The sequence below is a fragment of the Coenobita brevimanus genome, chromosome 105 (genome assembly GCF_032717465.1).
Source record: "Coenobita brevimanus isolate Jiangsu-jjx chromosome 105, ASM3271746v2, whole genome shotgun sequence".
In the NCBI taxonomy this organism is placed as follows: Eukaryota; Metazoa; Arthropoda; class Malacostraca; order Decapoda; family Coenobitidae; genus Coenobita; species Coenobita brevimanus.
Window position 1 is genome coordinate 10141719 of NC_137058.1, and position 13622 is coordinate 10155340.

General features: G+C 41.6%; 1 pseudogene; it reads left to right on the forward strand.

The window, feature by feature from the left end:
- The first annotated feature begins 2817 nt into the window (after nt 1–2817).
- Nucleotides 2818–4614, forward strand: LOC145416316 (NADH-ubiquinone oxidoreductase chain 5 pseudogene; annotated as a pseudogene).
- Nucleotides 4615–13622: the final 9008 nt, after the last annotated feature.

Sequence of the window (13622 nt, forward strand, 5' to 3'; positions counted from 1 at the left end):
AATATAAGGAATTGCTGAAAACAAATTAGTAATCACAGTCGCACCTCAAAAAGACATTTGACCTCACGGTAAAACATAACCTAAAAAAGCCGTCGCCATCACTAAAAAAAGAATCACAACACCTACTATTCAAGCGTGAAAAATCATATAAGAACCAAAAGACATCCCCCGACCAATATGAAGATATAAACAAATAAAGAAAAAAGACGCCCCATTAGCATGCAAAGTCCGTAATAACCACCCATAATTAACATCTCGTTGAATATGAGCTACCCTAGAAAATGCCAAATCAATATGCGCAACATAATGCATAGCAAGAAACAGACCAGTAACAATTTGAACAACCAAACACAAACCAAGCAATGACCCAAAATTCCAAAAAATAGAGATATTTCTCGGAATAGACATATCAACTAATGCCCCATTAGCAATTTTTAACAATGGATGAAACTTACGCAATGGTGTTATCATAAGTTATTAACCGCAAAGGACTAGAAGACGAACTTATTACCTTAACAACTACAAACAGCGTCAGTAACAAATAGCTAATAATAAACATCGTAAACATAGCCCTAGGTTCATTATAAATAGTCCTCACATTCATAGCAGAATTTCTAATATCAGAATACTTAGATAAAAAAAGTCGTAGTCGACTCTCCAATTTTATTTGCCACTATTACAGGATCCACAAAAATCAGAAAAAATCTCATAATCAATGCTAAAAAAAAGATAAAGAAAAATTCTCTTCTAACCTTAAATTGCTCATTAGCTGCCAAAGACGCAACATAAATAAACAATACCAACATTCCACCCAAAAAAATCAAAAATAAAATATACGAAAACCAGTAACTCTTAGCAAACAATCCAGTAGTAATTGAAATCAAAACCGTTTGAATTAATAGCACAAGACCCGTTGACAAAGGATGAATTAAACGCATAAAAATCAAAGAAAACAAAATAATAAAAGGAAGACCATACATTATCACTCCAATCTCTTGGTGTTTTAAGAAAAAAATTTCATTACTGGTTTACAAGACCAGAGTTTTTATTTAAACTATTAAAACTAATGTTAACTTTAAATAACTTGTTCTTATTTATTGCATTCACTATAATTTTCAGGGGACTATGAGCTTTCGCTTCAAACCGAAAACACTTATTAAATACTCTCCTAAGATTAGAATTCATTATGCTTGGAATTTTCTTCTTAATATCCAACTGCCTTTCCTCAATCGGAAACGAATTATTTTTCTCTCTTTTTCCTAGTCCTAGCAGCCTGCGAAGGCGCCCTAGGTCTAGCCCTACTAGTCTCCATTGTTCGCTCCCACGGAAATGACTACTTCAGAACCTTCAATAGTTTAGAATGCTAAAATACTTGTTCATACTTCTTATATTAATGACATTCGTAAAGGACTGATCTCTAATTCAAACAGGAATCCTAACTGTATCGTTTTTATTCGCCATTTTATACAATCACGACTTCTTCATATATAACCTAGGATTTAGACTAGGTACAGACTACCTAAGCTACATTCTAATCCTACTAAGCATTTGAATTATAGCGCTCATTGTTATATCCAGAGTAAAAATTACATTCACCTCAAACTTTCCTAGACTATTTCTACTAGTCAACTTAGCCTTATTAATTTTCCTAGTACTAACTTTTAGATCTATAAACTACCTACTATTTTATATTACCTTCGAAGCTTCCCTAATCCCAACTCTAATCCTTATCTTAGGCTGAGGATATCAACCAGAACGAATCCAAGCAGGAGTTTACATACTATTCTATACCCTATTTGCATCCCTACCACTCCTAGCCTCCTTACTTTACATCTACAGAACAAACGGGACACTCACTATCGGAGCTATTTACCAAAGAATCAACCTAAGAATACTATCCCTTATTTGATTCGTCTCCTCTATTATAGCCTTCATCGTAAAACTACCTATATACTTATTTCACCTTTGACTACCCAAAGCACATGTTGAAGCTCCCGTAGCAGGATCAATAATCCTAGCTGGAGTCTTACTAAAACTAGGAGGTTATGGCCTAATCCGAATCCTACCTCTATTTACCGAAATAAACAAGAACTTAAGATGACTATGAGTTAGATTGAGAATCCTAGGAGGATTCTTCGTTAGTATTATCTGTCTACGACAAGTAGACATAAAATCACTCATCGCCTACTCTTCCGTAGCCCACATAAGATTAGTACTTTGCGGACTTTTGACCTTTGGGTGATGAGGAATAAACGGAGCTGTTGTAGTAATAGTAGGCCACGGTCTATGTTCTTCAGGGCTATTCTGCCTTGCAAACATAGTATACGAACGAATCGGAAGACGAAGCCTTCTAATTAATAAAGGCCTATTAAACTTTATGCCAAGAATAGCACTATGATGATTCTTACTAAGAATCAGTAATATGGCCGCACCTCCCTCCATTAACTTACTAGGAGAAATCAACCTAATCATAAGAATCATTAGATGAAACAAATTAACTGCCCTAAGGGTTAGATTGCTATCTTTTTTCAGAGCAGCTTACACTCTCTATCTTTATTCACTCAGACAACACGGTGTATTCTCTAGATCACTATACTCCTGTTGCTCAGGAAAAGTACGAGAATACCTAGTTTTAAGACTTCATTGAATTCCCCTAAATATCCTAATTCTAAAAAGGAACCTGATTATACCTAACATCTAATCAAACCTTTACCGCCTTCCTATATTCTAACTATATTTCAACTCAGCTCGTTCGGGTAGTTTATTACTAAAACGGTAGTTTGTGGCGCTAAAAAAATAAAAATCTTATCCTGAACCATGATTTGAAAAATTTCAATACACTTAACAAGGATAGTTTTCCTAATATTCTTCTCCCTAATCTCACTATTCATATCCCTCCTATGCTTATTCGACAAAACATGCTATGTTATTGAATGAGAAATTCTAAGAATCAACTCATCCTCTGTCGTTGCTACATACATTTTCGACTGAATATCTCTAATATTCATAGGATTCGTTATATTTATTTCAGCAATAGTACTTTTTTATAGAGGAAGATACATAGAAGGAGACCCCAACATAAACCGATTTATATACTTAGTCTTAGCTTTTGTTCTATCAATAATCTTTTTAATCATCAGCCCCAATTTAATTAGAATTCTTTTAGGATGAGACGGCTTAGGATTAGTATCCTATGCACTAGTAATTTACTATCAAAACGAGAAATCCGCAAACGCCGGAATACTAACCGTCCTATCCAATCGAGTCGGAGACGTGGCAATTCTTTTAAGAATTGCCTTAATATTCGTTGAAGGAGGCTGAAATTTCATTTTCCACGTATTTTACCTGGATGACAACTCCACGCTATTAATAAAAAGACTTATTATTATAGCGGCAATAACTAAAAGAGCCCAAATTCCATTCTCCGCCTGGCTTCCAGCTGCCATAGCAGCCCCAACACCAGTGTCAGCTCTAGTTCACTCCTCAACCCTTGTTACAGCTGGAGTCTATCTCCTCATCCGATTTAGACCCGCATTATCAGAAACAACTTTACCAACCCTTCTACTATTTAGATCTCTAACAATATTTATATCAGGTCTAGGAGCTAATTTCGAATACTACTTAAAAAAAATCATTGCCCTATCAACCCTCAGACAACTAGGAGTAATATTAAGAATCCTAGCCCTAGGATTTAAAGACCTCGCATTCTTCCATCTTCTCACCCATGCATTATTCAAAGCTCTTTTATTCATATGCGCCGGAGCCATAATTCATAATGTAAAAGAATACCAGGATATCCGGCTAATAGGAAGACTAGTAACCTCCATGCCCCTAACCTGTATATGCATAAACCTGGCAAATCTAGCATTATGCGGAACCCCGTTCCTAGCAGGATTCTACTCAAAAGACCTTATCCTGGAAATTGCCTTTATAAGATGAATCAATACTGTAATCCTATTTCTCTATATCTTTGCAACCATATTAACAGTATGTTACACCTTCCGCCTAATCTTTTACTCTATAACCGGAGAATTTAACTTAGCCAGATTCAGAAACATTGACGACTCATCCTCCATCATAACTTCACCTATACTAGCTCTTAGAAGAGGAGCAATCCTCAGGGGAGCACTATTATCTTGGCTAATTTTTCCAGAATCCTACATTATTTGCCTTTCTCCCCTTATAAAAAACCTAGTACTAACAATCAGAATCCTCGGAGGACTAATAGGCTATCTACTCAATATTATAAACGTAAACTTTAAACTAAACTCACTCAACCTCTATCCTCTAGTAGTATTTTCAGGTTCTATATGATTCCTACCATTCCTATCTACCTTCAACCTATCAAAATCTAGCCTTAATCTAGGCCAAAACTACTCCAAAATAATCGATAAGGGATGATCCGAAATCAGAGGAGGCCAAGGAATCTTCCAAACATTAATAAACTCGTCCAAACTACATCAAATAATTAGTGATAGAAACTTTAAATCCTTTATAAAAATCTTCCTTATTTTAACCCTTATACTTTCATTCTTTAATATTTACTTTTATAATTTATTTGTAGAATATCGCGTTGAAGTTGCGAAAGAGATGAATACATCTAAAAGTGATTAGCTTCTAAAAAAAATATTTTAACTATACAGCGAAAACGTATCGTGTTATACTTACACCACAGAAGCCCTCTCTTGATAGGAAGATAACTTCATTTCAATCATTAACAGTGATTAGCCTCTCCTTTGGCTTCTACCAAAATTAGAGACTACTTAGTCAAAGCTTAGGCCGAAACTAAGTGCAAAACTTCGCTTTCTAATCTACTTACTTATTTTTTAACCACCCCATCAATAAATAAAAATGTAAAGGAACAATCAAACTACATCAACAAAATGCCAATATCATGCAGCAGCCTCAAAACCAAAATGATGAGTCGGAGAAAAAAATGTGGGTCTGTCCTGGGCATGCTTGGCGATTATTTCACGTGCCAGCTCCCTCACAAACCCCTCAAAGGTCTCTGATACTCCTGTTGTCATGGTGTGCAGGTAGTGTGCGTTCAGGACCGTGATGTCGAGCAAGTGGAAAAAGAGCTTTTTGTACCACTTCATCGTGGTCCTGGCACAGTCAACACTGGAAATCATCGAGTCTGACTGATCCACTTGCCTCATGTTCAGATTATAGTCCAGTACAGACTCGGGTTTCCAGACGTTGCGCCTCCTCTCGCTACGGTGATCCACGGAGTCTGTGCGGTGCATCAGGGGGCTGTGAACAGTTGATAGGAGGCAAACTTCCCTGTTGTGGTTCCACAGGGTGGCAAGGATGTTATTGGCCGGGAAGAAAACCACCTTGTTCTTGTCAAGTTTCCTCCCTATCTTGACCATATGGCGACGGTTTCTCTTGACTGTACCACAGACTCCGGTGTCGTGTTGGAGGAGGAACCTAGCGAGAAGAGGGCTAGTGTACCAGTTGTCCAGGTACAACACATGACCATGATGAAGGTACTCCTCTATCATTGTCTTCACCACGGCCCCAGAGAGTCCTATACTCCGATCTTCTGTTATATCTGTCTGTGCGCCCATGTACAAGACTTGTCTTGCACATAACCAGTATTACAGTCACACATAACAAAGATCTTGAACCCGAAATGGTGTCTCTTGCTGGGTATGTACTTCCTAAAGGAAATATTGCCTCTCCACAACACAAGACTCTCGTCTATGATGAGGTCTCTGTAAGGATAAAATGAGGAGCGGAACATTTCCCGTAAATGATCAAATACCAGCCTAATTCTCCTCATTTTATCTGTGTTATTTGCATTGGCTGGATCTTCTGCATCAAAAAAGTGGAGGCGGCTGAGAATATACTGAAATCTGTTATGACTCATCACCTTTCCAAAGAAAGGTGTGAGGATCATTGGGTCAGTTGTCCAGTAGGCAGGAATTTGGTTTTTCCTTACCACACCCATCAAGAGAACCAGGGCAAAAAATAAGAACATCTCTGAAATTGTAACGGGATAGTCATATTGTTGGGAATGCCTGCTCGTGGTTCCCAAACGTTCACTTTCACGGCGCTGTGTTCGTGAAAATATATTAGTCTGTTCCACTATGCGCCCCACAAACGCCTCCCCAAAGAACAAGTGGAAAAAATCCACCCTAGACGAACCCGCATGCACACCTGGAGCCGTGCAACCAGACCGCCACTCCTCAGTGAAAGGGTGAATGATGGGAGTAAAATTACTCCCATCTTCCCAGTTCCACGAGACACCACCGTCTCCAGCCACGTCCCCTTCGTCCCCTTCGTCAGGGTGGGGAGGTGAGGGTGGTGGGGGAGGTTGGGGAGGTGGAGAGCGGCGCCTCTCATGACTCGCACTTCTCTTCCCTCTCCCTTTTCCTTTACCCTTTCCCTTCCCTTTCCTTCCTTTCCCCACATCCTGGGGCTGTGGGGAGGAAGTTTGGGAATATTGTGGGATGAAAGACGTGCTGGGGAGTGGCTCCACCTCCTCTCCCCTAGGCCTACGTGCACCATGTGCTCGTGCTGCCTCCCTCACACCACTTGCCCCTTCACCCCGCACTCCCGCCACACCACTTTCCCTTTCACCCCGCGCTGCCGCCACACCACTTTCCCTTTCACCCAGCACTCCCACCACACCACTTTCCACTTCCCCAGACAACAGACTTTCACTATACCTGATATGTCTTCTCGCCCCACCTTCTGATCCTCGGGGTGATATTTTTTCTTTTCCCAACCACGAGGCGATATCACGTCCTAAGCCGCCGTCATCCTCATTGTCCTCATCCTCGTCCTCATCAGATTCGGGATGGAGAGATAGCCGTGCACGTGGTTGGGGAGCAGGCTGGCCTTCCCTTGCCTTACGGTATGTCACATACTGCTTTTTCCGGGGCGAAGGGACCTCTTCATCACTGCTTGTTATTTCTTCCTCTGGCTGGATGTAATCGCGATCCACCACATCATTGTCAAGTGGAGAATCACTATCTCCAGTGAAGGCTTCCAGGGTGGATGCAATTTCGTCGTCTGAGAGACCTTTCCGCGCCATGTCTGACCTGGGTCACTGCTAACAGGTGAGTGACCGAGACAAGGGCGAGCGCGGGTCACGCGGGGTCTGGGACACTGCCCGCCTGGTGGCAGGTAGGGGAGGCTTGGGTACGTGGGCGAATCGAAAATCTCGCGCGAATTTTGAAAATTGTGGAAATTATGAACCTTGCAATTGCAGGACGTTGAAGTACGTCAACGGGATTGGCAGTGACATAACGTGAGGACGTGGAAGTACGTCGACGGGACGCCGCGGGTTAACAATCTACCATCAAGTCCGTACAATCTTAAAACAGTCCACAAAGCCTCCCTATCAATTCTATCATACACTTTCTCTAAATCCATGAACACCCAAAATACATCCTTACTTTTCGCTAAATACTTTTCACACACCTATCTCACAGCAAATACCTGATCCACACATACCCTCTCTCTCCTAAAACCACACTGCTCATCAACAATCACGCCCTCTGTACACTCTCAAAGGCTCTTAATTAGCACTCTACCATACACCTTACTGTACCTACAACACTCAACAGACTTATACCCCTAAAAGTAGTACATTCATATTTATCATCCTTACCTTTATACAACGGGACCACACAAGCACTTGCCCAGTCAACTGGTACCATACATCTCACAAAATACACATTCAACAATCTTACTAACCACTCAACAAAATTCGCTCCACCATCTTCCAGGCATTTCACAGCACACCTGTCCATACCTGCAGCTTTCCCAATTTTCATCTCCTTTACTGCCTCCTGAATTTCCTCCATCGTGATCAAAAAATCATTCAATTCTCCCAACTCATTTAGTCCTTGCACCCTTCCATCTGCCACAACCTCAGCCTCCCTTTCCTTCTCTATATTTAGCAATCTTTCAAAATACTCCTCCCATCTCTCCCTTACTGCATCCATCTCAGTTAACATCCTTCCATCCTCTGCTTTTACTCCCTCTTCCTTCCCAGACTCTCCTTTTTGCATCCTTTTCACATCCTTCCAAAACATTTCCTTATTCTGTTGAAAATTCTCAGTCAACCGCCTACCCCACCTCTCATCTGCTGCCACTTTAGCATCAAGCACAGCCCTTCTCGCCCTATTCCTCTTTTTCTTATACGTCTCATATGACACCTCATCCTTCCACTGCAGCCACACTTCATATGCACATCTCTTCTCAGCCACAGTGATACTTACTTCCTTGCACCACCATTCACTTCCCTTTCTTACACCACCACCCACTCGCCTCACACCACACACCTCTTCTGCATGCCCCACCACAACATTTAAACAACTGCCATTCCTCCTCCACACTCCCATTTTCCTGATCTTTCACTGCGTTTCACTCATCTTTCAATTTCTCCTGATACTCTATCATTTTTTCTCTTTTTTCCAAATCACTAACTTGCAAAACCTCCCTGCCACACCTAACTCTCCTAACTCTCATCCATCTTTTACCTACTCTCAACTTTCCCTCCACCAGGTAGTGGTCAGACATACCTCCACCCTCCCCTCCCAAAACTCTTACATCTAACAATCATCCTCTTACATTCCTGGACACAGCCACATAGTCCATCAATGCTCTATCAACAACCCTTCCACCCTCCTTTCTCACCCATATATGCTAAGAATATCTTTCGCCTCAAACAAGGTATTTCCATTCACCATCTCTCCCTCAACACACATCCCTATCATTCGTTCCCCATTTTCATTTCTTCCAGGCACACCATGCCTACCAACTACACCTTCAACTGCTACATTTCCCACTCTAACATTGAGATCTCCCATCATTACCACATTCATATTCACTCCAAAACTCTGTAGACATCATCATTCCAGAAAGATTCCCTCTCTTCTTCATCCCTTTCACTACCAGGCCCATGTGCAGCACAAACACTGACAACTCACGCTTTCACCCACATCACCACCTTCCATTCAGTCACACACAGCTATACTTCCGGACACACTAACAAGGCCACATCTTCTCTCGCCCTTCCTCTATCAACACCTAACATCCTTCCATTCACACTTCCAAACTTGGACTCACCTCTCCCTTTCATCTTTGTTTCCCTCAAAGCCAACACATCCAACTTTCTTCTCACAAACATTTTCCCAGTCTCCTCCCATTTAGCCTCAATCGTACTACATCCACGCACATTCAAAGACCCAATCCCTTTCTATTCCCCGTCTCGGTGTAGAAACTAAAAAACAGAGGAGTTGGTCCCTAGTACCCTCCCCCCACCCCTTTTAGTCGCCTTTTACGACACACAGGGAATATGGAGACAGAATTCTTCCTAAGACAACCTGGCCGCCGAGTTGTAGTACCACCCCATGATGCGGCCAGATTGTGTACTTCCCCGCCACGGGGGGGGGGGGGAGAGTCAGAAATACACCCAGCAAAAATTTGGCGATCGAGCGTGACGCGACGGCGCTAAATTGTAGAATATCGAGATATTGAAAATGCACGAAAAATAAATTCATCCTTGTGTAAATATTGGTATTTTTGGACTCAATAATGGCATGGAAACTAAAAGAATGGTATTTGCAAACATTTTGTGATAGAATGAGTGTCAGTTAGTCTCGCAGATTTTTGTGAAGAAGCACTAGTTACATTATAAAATAGTCTTACAACTTGGGATGTGCCTACAACCATGGCGCTCTCCAAACACTCGAGGCAATACAGTCGTTAGAGGCCACCAAGGACCAATGAATTGCTTGCGGACAGTAAGGGGTGGAATACGAGAATGGGTATTACGAAAAATTTTCAATTTACCATCAAACCCTGACAACCTTTAAAAATTTCTCCATGCCCATAGTCTTTGTAGAAGTGTTCTACTCATGAGATGACAGCTCTGTTTTCCCCTTCTGTTTTTACTTACGGTTGGACCTTCCTCATATCTATGGCTTCCTTGCCTCATACCCACCCTGTCACTGTTCCACTCCTCACTCCCCTCTTCTCCACCTTTCCATCCCTTACTGCCCTCGTCGCCAAGTTTCCACTACTCGCTGCCATCTCCTCCTCTCTCTTACTTTCACTGTCCTTTCCTCCATCTTTCACAATCACTGTTCTCTCCTCCACCCTTCTACCCTCATTGCCCTATCCTTCACCCTTCCACCCTCACTGACCTCTCGATCTTTCCACCTTTACTGTCCTCTCCCCTACCCTTCCACCCTCTTTGCCTTATCCTTCACCTTTCCACCCTCATTGTCCTCTCCTCCATCCTTCCACCCTCACTGTCCTCTCCTCCACCCTGCCACTCTTTCCTTCTTGTCTTCCGATATAATTATATGATCCTTTAGGTTTTGTTCATGGTAAATACAATACTGAATGACTATAGCCCAAAGATAGAAAAACTAAAAGGAAACGTTTATATTATATATGCTAAAATATGTTAAGTCTCATGATGAATTTTGAACCATATCATAAAGTACAACAAGTGAAGGTGATTCTTATGAGATCAGCAACTCTTACGTCCCGTCTTATTCCGTCCTCGTCACACGCACACCTGTATTCAGCAGCTCCTCCGAATTCGAGAGAAAGTATTGTCATTCCCCATGGTCAGTAGTTCCCCACACAGCACTCTTCTGGCCAACTCCACCAGACACCTCTCACCCTCTGATTCTCATGTCCTGTGCTGTTGGCACTGCTCAATGGACGCCAAACCTCTCCCAGAACGGGTTACTCAGTTTCGCTGGTGGCCTGGAATGTAGTTATGACATGGTTTTATTGGCAGCAGGGAACAAGAACAGCTTAAGAGAGCACCTCCCACACTGCACGGACGAGGCTGTTGGCTCAGAGTCGGGAGAGGTGGTCAATGGAGAGGCTGCCCTTTGCTGGTGTGCCCATAGCTGCACCGCCTCAGCCATACATCATCCAGTATGGAATGCAACAACCAATGAGTCAAGGCGTCAAGGTATTCAGCTTAGTTATACCGGAACCTACGAAACCCCTTAAACACCTCAGGAACATCAGAACCACAAGGCTCGCGAAACAAGCAAGTTTTACCCCAAATCTCAAATTCGACGAAATTCATGCACTCCAAACTATTCAGTCCTCCACTCAATAATTATCTTTAGCTTCACTAAAGAAACCTTCATCCTCGCTGTTTCACAAAACTGCCTAAACGTACCAAAAACTAACCAGCATTACTGACCGACTCTTCAAGTCACATTCTCCTTTCGTCAGCTTATTGTTATATCTATCTATCTATCTATCTATCTTTTGCCAGACGCCTTAATCCCTAAAGGGATTCTGTAAAGATGATTATGAAGTTTTCCCTTACCCCCCTGCTAGTGGCCTTAAAGAACGTTACAAGTGTCTGCAATTGCCACGAGAAAGCACATGAATATAGTTACATTTCATTACGATACTTAGCGAGAGAGTGACCATTGACTTTCCAGCATCAATAATGTCATCTTTGGAACCTAACTTTTTATTCAGAACTCTGAAGTTCCATATCGCTTAACTAAAAAGTGGAGCCATATCTTTGCCCGCGACTGTACAGTTTTACACTCTATTCCACAGAACAGTACCCGGCTATTAATGCAGACAGCCATTGCCTATGTATCCAGACATCATCATCTCTTTACACCCAGCCCTCTAAGGCATGGGTAAGCCGATATTTTATTTCCTTCATAAACAGTACAGAATTCTTTAACTCCAGCAGAATTTCCTCAGTTTATCTTTGCCTTTGCCTAAAATCTGCCTTTGCGTACGATTTTAACACTGGAAGCGTTTCCTCAGTTCATCAATCTCTCTTCCTACGACCTCCAACCTTTCAAACACTTTATTAAGGTATATTAAGTCTAAGTTACCTTGATGAGGCCATTCATTTCGTTAATTTGATCATGAAATGTTGCTTCATCTTTTTGTTATCTTCCTTTTGGAATAAAACACTACTCCTTATAGCACAAAAGTGCGTTCGCCGTAGTACCCTAGCCTCATTTAGAATCCTTTCATCATTGCCATAAATCTCCCCCTTTTGGCGCACTCTCGCCTTTACCAGCATTACTCACCACCTATTTTTAGTAGCCACCTGTGGCTGGTGTACACACAACAACAAAAACTATCGTTACACCTTCTGCGCGATATAAAATGACACACAAATGAAGGTTTTTGATAACAGCCTCCTCCATTGGTATCCCTGCGTGTGTTTGTTGCATATTTATTATAAGCTATATCCATTGCTTCTCCCATGCATATTTCTACCTCGTCCTATTTGGCAACTCACCCACTGTCAGGCTTACCAACCCTAGCGAGACAGCCAGGTTGTTCAGTATGAAATACATCGGACCCCCCTGTAACGATAGTTTTTTTGCTGTGTGTACACTCAGTAAAAGAATTATCTTTACACTTGGTGACTGTAACACAATGAAATGGGGTCGAACTACTATAGGAAAGTAGCCTTGGCCTGAACAGCGTGTTGGTAGCCCTGAATACCACAGGCGTTGGTAACCCTGATTACCATAGGCGTGGATGTTTAGCAAAGCAGGTTCATCCCGAGGATTCGGATATTGGAACGGTTTCTATTTACAGTGTCAACAGAATAGCATATTCGTGTAGTATGGAAAAGTGCAATCGAATACGAGACGCCAGAGAGCGAGCCTACTAAAGGTGCATGTAAATATGCTAATGATTATATGGTTTGAATCATGACATGACCCCTCCTTGAAGACTAGGATTGAGGTTTGAAACACTAAAGAAAGACTTATGGCTTGTGAAGTATTCGTCTTGAATACGGAGATTGCATTCCGGCATAGATGAGCCTCAGCAAGACAGGTGGAATGAACTAATAAAAAAAAAATCCATGTTGACTCCTCTTCACAAAAACATAATAATACTCTGTATAATAATACTGTGCTCATACAGTTCTTCAAAGTAGGTCTCGTGCAACACTGAGGGTAATATTTTGTAGTACCATTACAAACTCATTCTTGATTATTAATACTTTGAGCAAATATCAAATATTTTGGCACGAGTAGTAATTTTCATACGAACTAGGGCCGATAAATATAAATGAAAAGAGCAACATTGTCACATCAATGAATATTCCTCAGTGACACTTTTCTGTGGGCGTTTCTAATTCAGGCATACCAACATTGCAGAGGTGTCAGGTGAATGCAGTTCCCGACACCTGGCAAAAAGAAGTGTGTAGTGATCATGGGGGAATTTGTCCTCTTAATGCAATAGGAAAAGTATATGGTACGATACTTACTGACAGAGTTAAGGAAATAACAGGAATTAGTTGAAGAATACGGAGGTTTCAGGAAAGGAAGAGGTTGTGTAGATCAGATATTCATGCTTCGGTCTTTAGTAGAAAAGTTTCTAGAGAATGGAAAGAAGCTGTATGCGGCCTTCATGGATTTGGAGAAAGCATATGGCAGGGTGGATAGACAAAGACTGTAGAAATTATTAAAAATAAATCAAGTAAATGGGATGTTGTTGAATGCCGTGAAGAGAATGTATGAGGGTGCTAAGGCTGCAATGCGTGTGGATAGTAAACTGAGTTAAGTTTTCTATTTGAAGGTTGGATTGAAACTGGGATGTGTCATGTCTCCATGGTTGTTCAGTCTGTATATGGATGG